Source organism: Marmota monax, unplaced genomic scaffold (assembly GCF_021218885.2).
Source record: "Marmota monax isolate L192 unplaced genomic scaffold, Marmota_monax_Labrador192_F-V1.1 WCK01_AAM20220418_F8-fsc00005, whole genome shotgun sequence".
Classification (NCBI taxonomy): Eukaryota; Metazoa; Chordata; class Mammalia; order Rodentia; family Sciuridae; genus Marmota; species Marmota monax.
In genome coordinates this window covers 11,543,868-11,552,816 of record NW_026692254.1, presented here as the reverse complement: position 1 = coordinate 11,552,816, position 8,949 = coordinate 11,543,868, and positions in this window count along the sequence as shown.

Below are 8,949 nucleotides of genomic sequence, written 5' to 3'. Positions count from 1 at the left end.
CCCACCAGCAATGTACAAGTGTACCCTTTTCCCCACATCCTCTCCAGCACTTGTTGTTGTTTGACTTCATAATGGCTGCCAATCTTACTGGAGTGAGATGGTATATATTTTTTTTAAATTAGTGTCTGTGGACGTACACGGTGGTGACATTCACTGTGATGTATTCATATAGGCACATGGGAAAGTTAGATCAGATTCATTCCATTTACTTTCCCTATCTCATTTTTCCTCCCTTCCCTTCAACCTCCTTCATCTACTCCACCTATTCCAGCTTTCTGCTCTTGTTTTAATGAAATCAATTTCTCATTGACTTCTTATATACAAGTTGGAGAATTTTCTTCTCTCTTATATTTCTTTGCAAAATAGAATCTTTCCTCACATGCCACAGTTTATTCTTTCATTTCTGGTCTCCTTTAGTATGTTAGCATGAACACCTCCCCATTTATTTTCATTTAATTTCTTTTTTAAAAAAATATTTTTTAGTTGTAAATGGACACAATATCTTTATTTATCTATTTTTATGTGGTGCTGAGGATGGAACCCAGTGCCTCACATGTGCAAGGCAGGTGCTCTACCACTGAGCCACAGCCTCAGCCCCCCATCATTTAATTTCCTTTAAATAGAAGGTCTGTGACCCTCTTCCCAAATTCTCAAATTATTTTCTCTCAAGCTCAAGTTGAAGACTCAGTACTCCCTCTTCATTCTGCTTTTTTTTTTTTTTTTTTTTGAGCTTCTGAGAGGAAGGTCAACCTCCAGGATGGAAGTTCTGAGCTTTTCTGTTTAAAGTTGTTGCTGCTGTCATTGGCCTGTTAGTGCCCATAACATCTCAGGTATTGCTCTGGGGGGAGATCTGCACTGTCAGTTATCTTTGTACTTCAGCATGGAATTCTGTCCTCTTTGATCAGCAGAACTGGTTCTTCAGCTTTCTCAGTTTACCCTGATCTTCCCAGCAGTGTTTTCCAATACTTGTCCTTAAATCCACCTTTAGTTAGGACAGAGGAAAGACAAGATTTCCATGCATTTTGCTGTTAGGACTGGGAGCTGGTGGGATGGTGTGGGGGCACCCACATTTTCCCTGATTGTGCCTTGCAGGTGGTTACAGTGGCATCCCTTTTCCATTCTGTTCATGGAAGAAAGACTCATGAAGAGCTCTGGTAGCTTTTCTGTATCTGCTGGGATCCTTGGGATTTTGTAGGGGCTTCTGCACTCATGGGATTTCTTGAATTCTTTCCAAGTTAGAACTTATCAATCAAATCTCATTCCAAATTGGCAATGGAGGGTGGGAAAAAGGGAACAGATTATAAGGAAAGCTCACTGTGGGATGTCAATTGTTTTCCCTTGTGAAAAAGGAGATGACTGGAAAGGTGGCTCACTGCATCTGCTGAGTATTCAAAGTATTCAAATGGCATTATCTCTAGCCCCGGGGTTGGGGTGGGGACAAAATTCCCAAGTCCCAGTAGGGTATCTATAGAATATGCAATCACCTTTGCACTATTGCAAAATTAGAAAAGCATAAACCAAACCCTCCAAAGTCAGGGATTGTCTACATTTCAGGTGGAGGCATGTCTAGGGTGGGGTGGGAATGCACTGAAGCAGGAACTATGCTAAATAGATCCAGCCGCTCCGTTTTTCTTAGTTGCAGCATTTTGAAAATGTGGCATGAGGCTCTGTCCCTTCACATAACTGCTGCAGTTTAGTATTTTGCTGGTTAGGTTAGGAACATCTCTGACCCTTTCTTCCTCTCACAAAACTTTCATAAAGCCATTGAGCATATAGTCAGAAAAAATGAGCAACAGTGGAGGTGTTAGACATAAATACCAAGGCTAGTGGAAAATTATAGCCTCAATAATTTTAGAGTATCATGGCAGATGTTTTTAACGTCATGCTGGAGCTGTTGATCTTTCTGTTAAAGAACCTTATGTAGTTGCAGAACTTAATATTTTTCCACATACATTTTCCCATTTTGCTTTCTGTGATAAATGAAAATATTAAAGAGCTCGCCATTTCTTATAGTATCCTTTTATTAACCTCATGCATGCTTTTCAAGATAAATTACTTTAAACTATCAAAGAAAATAAGGATAGTCTTGTAGATGTATTTTAAGGTTAAAATAGAAATTTTATTAAAATTTTTATCGTGATAATTATTCAATCATATTAATTGTACAAATTAATGGGTTTCCATGTGCTATTTCCATACATGTATATATCATGCTTTAACCTATACATTTTAAAAATTAGTATACAATATAAAAGCAGCTGTTACACTTTTCAAATATAAGAAGTCTCAAAAACTTAAATGGCAAGTGTCCCTACTTACTGGTGCTCCCTGTACTCTGGGCATTCTTGGCTTTCTGTTTCCTCGGGTCAGGATTAACTCCTGTGGGCATCATCGTTTTCCAAGCTTCATGCTGTCCACAAAGAGTAATGTGGCTGTAGTACTTTAGAATGCAGGGTTTCAAATCCTTGGTGAAAAGAGTTCACTCTACTCAACTCGATTCAGAATTTTCAAAATATATAAAGGTTTAGAGCTCATCTATGCCATCAGGTTCCAAACATACTTAATTTAAAAAAAAAATAAGCAAAAGAAATAAGAATCACTGCTCTGGAGTTCAGGATTAGGAGATTTCAGGTTTGGCCCTAAAGAGAAGTAGCAAAAGAGGAATTTTGAAAATGATTAAAAATTGGCTCAGGAGGCAGTGGACCCTCAAGGGAGGAGGCACGGGGTCTTCTAAACATCTCTGTTTGAGGAGGTAGGGGCCTCTTGCTGTCGGGAGGGCACCTTGGTGGTAATGGCCAGCAGTAGGCTTTTGAGTTCTCCTGAGATTGTTCCAGACTCTTAGAAATAGACAGAGAGAGAAGAGCACAAGCAACTGGCTAAGGCCAACCTACAGCTTGAATTCAGATTTTACATTGATGTGGCATCACGGGAAACAGGGGCACACACTCCACATGTTCATCTGAAATGCTGGACCCTGTCACACACTGACCTGTGTGCTTTCCAAATTCATGTTGAAGTCCCAGTATCCAAGATGAAACTTATTTGGAGATAAGGCTTTGAAAGAGGTTAACTAGTTAAAACAAGGATGTGTGGGGTGAGTCGTAACCCAATCTGATGGGTTTCCTTATAAGAAGAGGAGAGTAGGACACACACAGACAAAAGACCAAGTAAGAACATAGCAAGAAGGCAACCACCTAATAGCCAAGGAGAGAGGCCTCAAAGAAACCATCCCTGATCTGGGATGTGTAGCCAGAACAATGAGAAAATACATTTATTGCTTAAACTATCCAGTCTTGGTACTTGATGATAGCAGCTATAGAAAACTAATCCATGCTTTCATCTTATGCTGTCACCATTTCCAGACACTGGGGGTAGACAGTCATGAGAAAGTGACCCTTAGCTAGAAGGACCTCTTTCTCAGTAAGCCAGTTAGATAAGGAAACAGATCAGGGCCACACAGTGAGGAACCCTAGCTCTGGGCAATGACAGAAGACCTCCCAGGCATGGTGGCTCCTCAGTTAAAATCAAGAAGGAAGACAGAGACCAACAGTGACTTGCTCAGTCTCACACAAACAATTGTGCCTTATCCAAACCTCATTTCCCCACCTTTAAAGGGCTAAGGACTAATAGTAGCGGCTGATATTTCAACCCAGCCTGGAACAGAAAAAGCACTGGGACTAGAAACTCAGTGTTCACACTGCTTTTGTTTACACCAAATATACCTGTCTTCACTTCTTTGGAAATGGCAGAGATTGAATTATGTCCTATCTTTGAATATCTGGAATGGAAGGGAAAGATAGGGACACTCTTGCTGATTTGCCTTCATTCAGAATATCATTTTTGTTACTGGTAAGTGCTGCCTTTGGGAGCTGCAAATGAAAATTTTTGGCTGAAAATATTCTGCATTGACAGTTAACCCTTTAATACCATGATTCTTGGGACACCGGCAATCCCTAAAACTGCTTTTAGTTAAGGCATGAGCAAGGGTGTCAGCTGAGAGTGAATGTCCAAAGGGCCATGGAGTTAGAACTTTCTATAAAATATTTTAGAGTGGTGTTAAGGTACCACAGAAAGCTTGAGTGAGCCATAATTAAGAAAACCTATGTGAGGCATTTTCCAGCTTGAGATATTCTGTCCCCTCCGTACCCCTGTAGTACTTCTAGTACAGTGGTCATAAGTGGCCATCATGCTCAGCTGGCCTTACCACCAAACAGAGCTCTGCCCCCACTGACTGATCTCCCACACTCTACTTGCCTTAACCAAACCTCATTTCCTCACCTTGAAAGGGCTAAGGACTAATAGTAGCGGCTGAGATTTCCATGTAGAGCCCAGCCTGGAACAGAAAAAGCACTTGGAAAATGTCAGTGAGGTCAAGTCTGCATACACTGCATGGAACCAGCCTCCTCTACCCGCCACCACCTATGTTCTTGTTCTCCAAGGCTTTCTGACACATGAGGTTTCCTCTGGAGCTCGCAAATAGCTTTTTCCACTGTGACAGTAGCAGCAACATGTTCTCTAGTGAGGAAAAGGAAAGTTTAGAGACGTTGTCAGTTGTCTCTTCCTTAGTGATATTTTTCAGACTGCAAATGCTGAAAAGCAATGTCAAAAATGCAGTCTTTGGCAGTGTCACTCAGAAGAAGTTGGCAGGGTCATTAGAAAAGAACCATCACACATGAAAAGCATCAGGGACCGTTGACAGAATGAATATTTGTCTGTGACATGAGATAAGAAGGGGGAGAAACATTGCCATGTGGAGTGTGAAGTCTGGTGAACTAGCCAGCAGACCCATGGAGACAAGAGAGTATCCGTAAGTGTGACCCTGTGACAGATGGCCTGGAACTGTGGAATAGAGGGGACAGGATTGGCTGGATGCCCCAAGGCAGCCAACCATGTTGCACACCATGAATCCTGAGTCAGAATTACCCAGTAAGGAGGGACAGCAGGACAGCATAGTAGAAGAACTAGGGAGGGGATTGTGCTGGAAGAGCCATTGGAATTTCCTATTGTTTTTCCAAAGAGTGATAGGGAGCCATTGAAGTGTCTAAGCAGAGGAGGGGTATAATCCAATTTATATTATTAAAATAGATTTAAAATATTGAAAAAGAGCTGGGGATTCAGCATCTCTCTTCCCTCCTTCCATCCTAGAAAGAATTTATTGAGCACCATGCTGGGAGGCGGAACAAATCTAATTGCAGGAGGGGTTATCTCTCTCCTCCATTTTTAAGGTGAGATAGAGGGTAAGATTTATAGATTATGTATGGGATGGAAAAGTGCAGCCAAAAAGACTTGACTGATGAAGGAATAACCTCTGACCAGAGCTCTGGACAGAGAGACCTAGGAGGAAAAAATGTCAAAAGTGGTTTTGGAGCATTTTCCAGGAGATTGTGATATAAACCCTCTGTGATAAAAACCCTCTTCTCCATCTTCCCAAATGAATACTTTCTAAACCCCAAAGAGCCTCTTTCATCAGTCAGTGCAAATGGGAGGCAGAAACCACACCAACAAGGTAAACACAGACTCTGTCTTAGGAAGAATGGTTGAGAGGGCAGAAAGTAGCCAGCCACTGCGAAGAAAGAAAAAGCTCTCAGGTCTAACCCAGGCAGCGGCTACAGGAGCCTGCCCTGGAGCTGAGAGGAAAGGTCTGAGATTCTCTAGGGTTTCACTTACTTCAAGAGAATTTGTAATTATTGAGGCATTTCTTTTTTAATGGCAGCTCCTTTAAAGTCCTTGTTAGATAATGCTGACATCTGATTCATCTTGGCAGCAGTTGATTATCTTTCTCGCTCAAGATGTGATCTTCTTGATTTCTGGCATAGTGAGAGAATTTTTAATCATATTTGGACATTTTGTCTGCCATGTTAGGAGACCCTGGGTCCTATATAAATCTTTTACTTTAGCAGCAGTCACCTATTTTTTGTAGTTTGGCACATGGGTCCCAGTTTCTTTTGGAGGCTATTGTTCCCCAATTGGTCTAACTTTCAGAGTCTCTTCTGTGTTTTTTCTTCACGTAGATTTGTCCCTGAGGCTCCTGCCACCTTTGCTCATGCCACCTGTGGGGCACGAGGAGCTTCCCTGGGTTGGTGATGTGTCAGGTGGACCCAGCCTAGCTAAAGGGATGCCATTTCATCAGAGGCAGAAGAAGTTCAACTGGCTACCTGCAAATGCAGGGTTGGGTCACCTGTTGGGTTGGGGCCATAAAGTATTCTGCTGCAGTACTGTCCTTTTCTTCCTAGTGTCCCAAACTAGCCTGCTTTCCTTAGACCACCTTTCAGAACTTTTCAGCTTCTTCTTATGTTATTCCATGGTTTCTGGTGATGCTTAGACCATCAGGGAAGGGTCTTCTCATCCTTTCATGACCATCAGTGACAGGGGCATTGTGTGTCACGGAGGTTGGAGTGTACTCTGAGGGAAATTGGAGCTGTCCATGGGATAGAGGAAGTGCTAAGGTGCTGGGTAGATTTGGGCTGTGGCTTGTGGAAAGAAGGGCAGCCCAACTGAGGAACTACCTTTGGGGAAGTTGGTTCTGAGGGAGAGAGGCACCTGGGTACTAGGGAGAACAGATGTGGGCAGCCCTCTGTGTTCTCAGGGGATTTGGTCTAACAACTGTAGCACTTTCTTTACACATATGCATATTGTAAGATTTGATTGCCTTTAGCCCAAAATCTTTTTATCATTTTTACTTTATGCTTTCCATGATTTGAAATGCTGTCCCTTCCAAATTAATTATTTTCCAGTGTTTGTATAGAAAGGTTATGGAGCATTATTCAATAATAATCTCACAATAAACAATAATGCACGATGTGTTAAATTTAATATTCAGTTGCCTCAGATGTTATTGTTTTGTTGTGAGAAGGAGAAAAGCAGTCCTTGACATATAGGAGCTGACCAGGGACTCCCAACTGGGCCTCAGTTGTCTCCTTCTGGACATAAACAATTTCATAGACATGAACTTCAGCAAGGCCATTTGGTGACTATGATAGATCCAAGACAAGAAGGAGACCACTATGTCATCAACCTGAACACAGGTAAGACAGAACATTGTCCAAATCATAAAACTGACCCAAAACCCCCCTCACCCTGCTAATTGGTGTGGATGCTGCTCCGTTATAATTGAAAAGCTGCTGCCGTGCTCTGCTCTGCTCTGGTCTTCTTTCCTCTTAGAGGAGATTGTGGTTTGGATCTGAACTGTCTCCCAATGCCATGTTCTAAAGGCTTTGTCAGCAGCCAGGAGTGCTATTAGGAGGTGGTGTGACCTTTAGGAGTTGGGGTCTAGTGGGAGGAAGTTAGGTTATTGGCAGTGCGCCCTTAAAGGGGATTTTGGGACCCCAGCCACTTCCTGTCTTTCTGCTTTCTGACCTACAGGTGAGCAACTTGGTTCCACTATGTGCTTCCTGTCATGATGTTTTATTTCACTACAGGCAAGCAATCATGGACCAAAACCATAAGTCAAAATAAATCTTACCTCCTTGTTTTTTTCATGGTATTTTGTGATGCAACATTGACAAACACAGAAATTATTTAAGATGCTCCAGCAGAGTATTTCTCTATTCCTGAAATCATCCAATCCTGAGCAAAACCTTTCTTCCTTGAATCTGCCTGTCTTTACAGACCCTAGTTAAATTGGGGTCCCAGATCAGAGTGACTAGCAACACTGCCCATGGGAAATAAAGCTCTGGAGGTGGGTATGTACAGCATGCCTTTCATGGATGCTTCTATTCCCTGATGGATGTCTAATACCCAAGTGCTGACCAATGAGTTGGTGTTCCTCTCATAGGCAGTGTGTTTGTACTGGAAGATGCTCTTGTGGCTCTTCTCTGACTTTTGTCCGGTTCATGTCTATCTGATCATCACTCTGTTGTTGGGAGCCTGGAGTTGTGTTCTCCTTGGAGTTCCAGGAAAAAAACTGATCTCAGAGATAGTTCCCTGTCCTTCAAGTAGAAGGGGAAAATTCAGTATACCACTACCACAGGAAACACATTCAAGATATTTACTTACAGATCCTGAACAGGTACTTACAGCACCGTGAGTGAGAAGGACAGCCCTCTGCTCATAGGTCATCTGAAGCAGGAATGAAGAGTTCAGCAGAAAGGGTGGGGCCGGGGGCAGGGAGAGACAATAAGTTTTGTATATGTACACCAAACAACATGAATTGAGTCATTTTAGGTCCATGAAGAAATACCTGCATGAACTCTTTAAAAGAAGCTATGGATAAACAGAGAGCCCATTGTGTTAAGTAGGAAAGATGCCCCTAAGTTCTTATCTCTGAACACTGACCTGGGCCTTGGGTGGCTTGAGCTATTTGGGTGTGGTATTCTACTTCTAATGTCCAGGCAGCAACTTCTGCTATGGTATTCCCATTACACTTCCCAAATGACCCAATGCAAGCCCAAGTCCTGTCCTGTGATGAGCCCTTTCTAATCCCTCCTATTGATAGACCTACAGGTGCCCTATGCATTGGATGTAGTCTCTTTAGTGCTAATGAATCATAAACCTAACTTGTTTACCTATCAACGTGTTCCTGGGGGTCTTTGGCTGGAGGACATTTTCACTTACAATATATTCACATAGCGTGTATGGGCTAACTTGCATGAGGTCTTTGAAAATGTGTAAAATATTTTAAATTTTCTACTTCTACCTGCCCACCAACATCCTGATGGTATAAATTTAGGATTAAACCCTGGGATTTGATCTCCAGGATGCTGGAACTTGCAGGATTTTAACTTTTGAGTTAAGAACAGCCTTGTTGTTTTGTTTGGTTTTGTTTTTGTAGTGTATGGATGATACCACAAGAGGAGTAACTTCTTTAAAGTGGAAAACTTGCTTTTTCTCCCCCCACTCATTGGATGACTCTACTAGTAACAAATGAGAAGCTCCAGGCCTTTAAACCCTTCTTCCCAAAGCTCTCCTAAGAAAGGAATTGCCATGACTTTTGATTATTATTTAATTCCA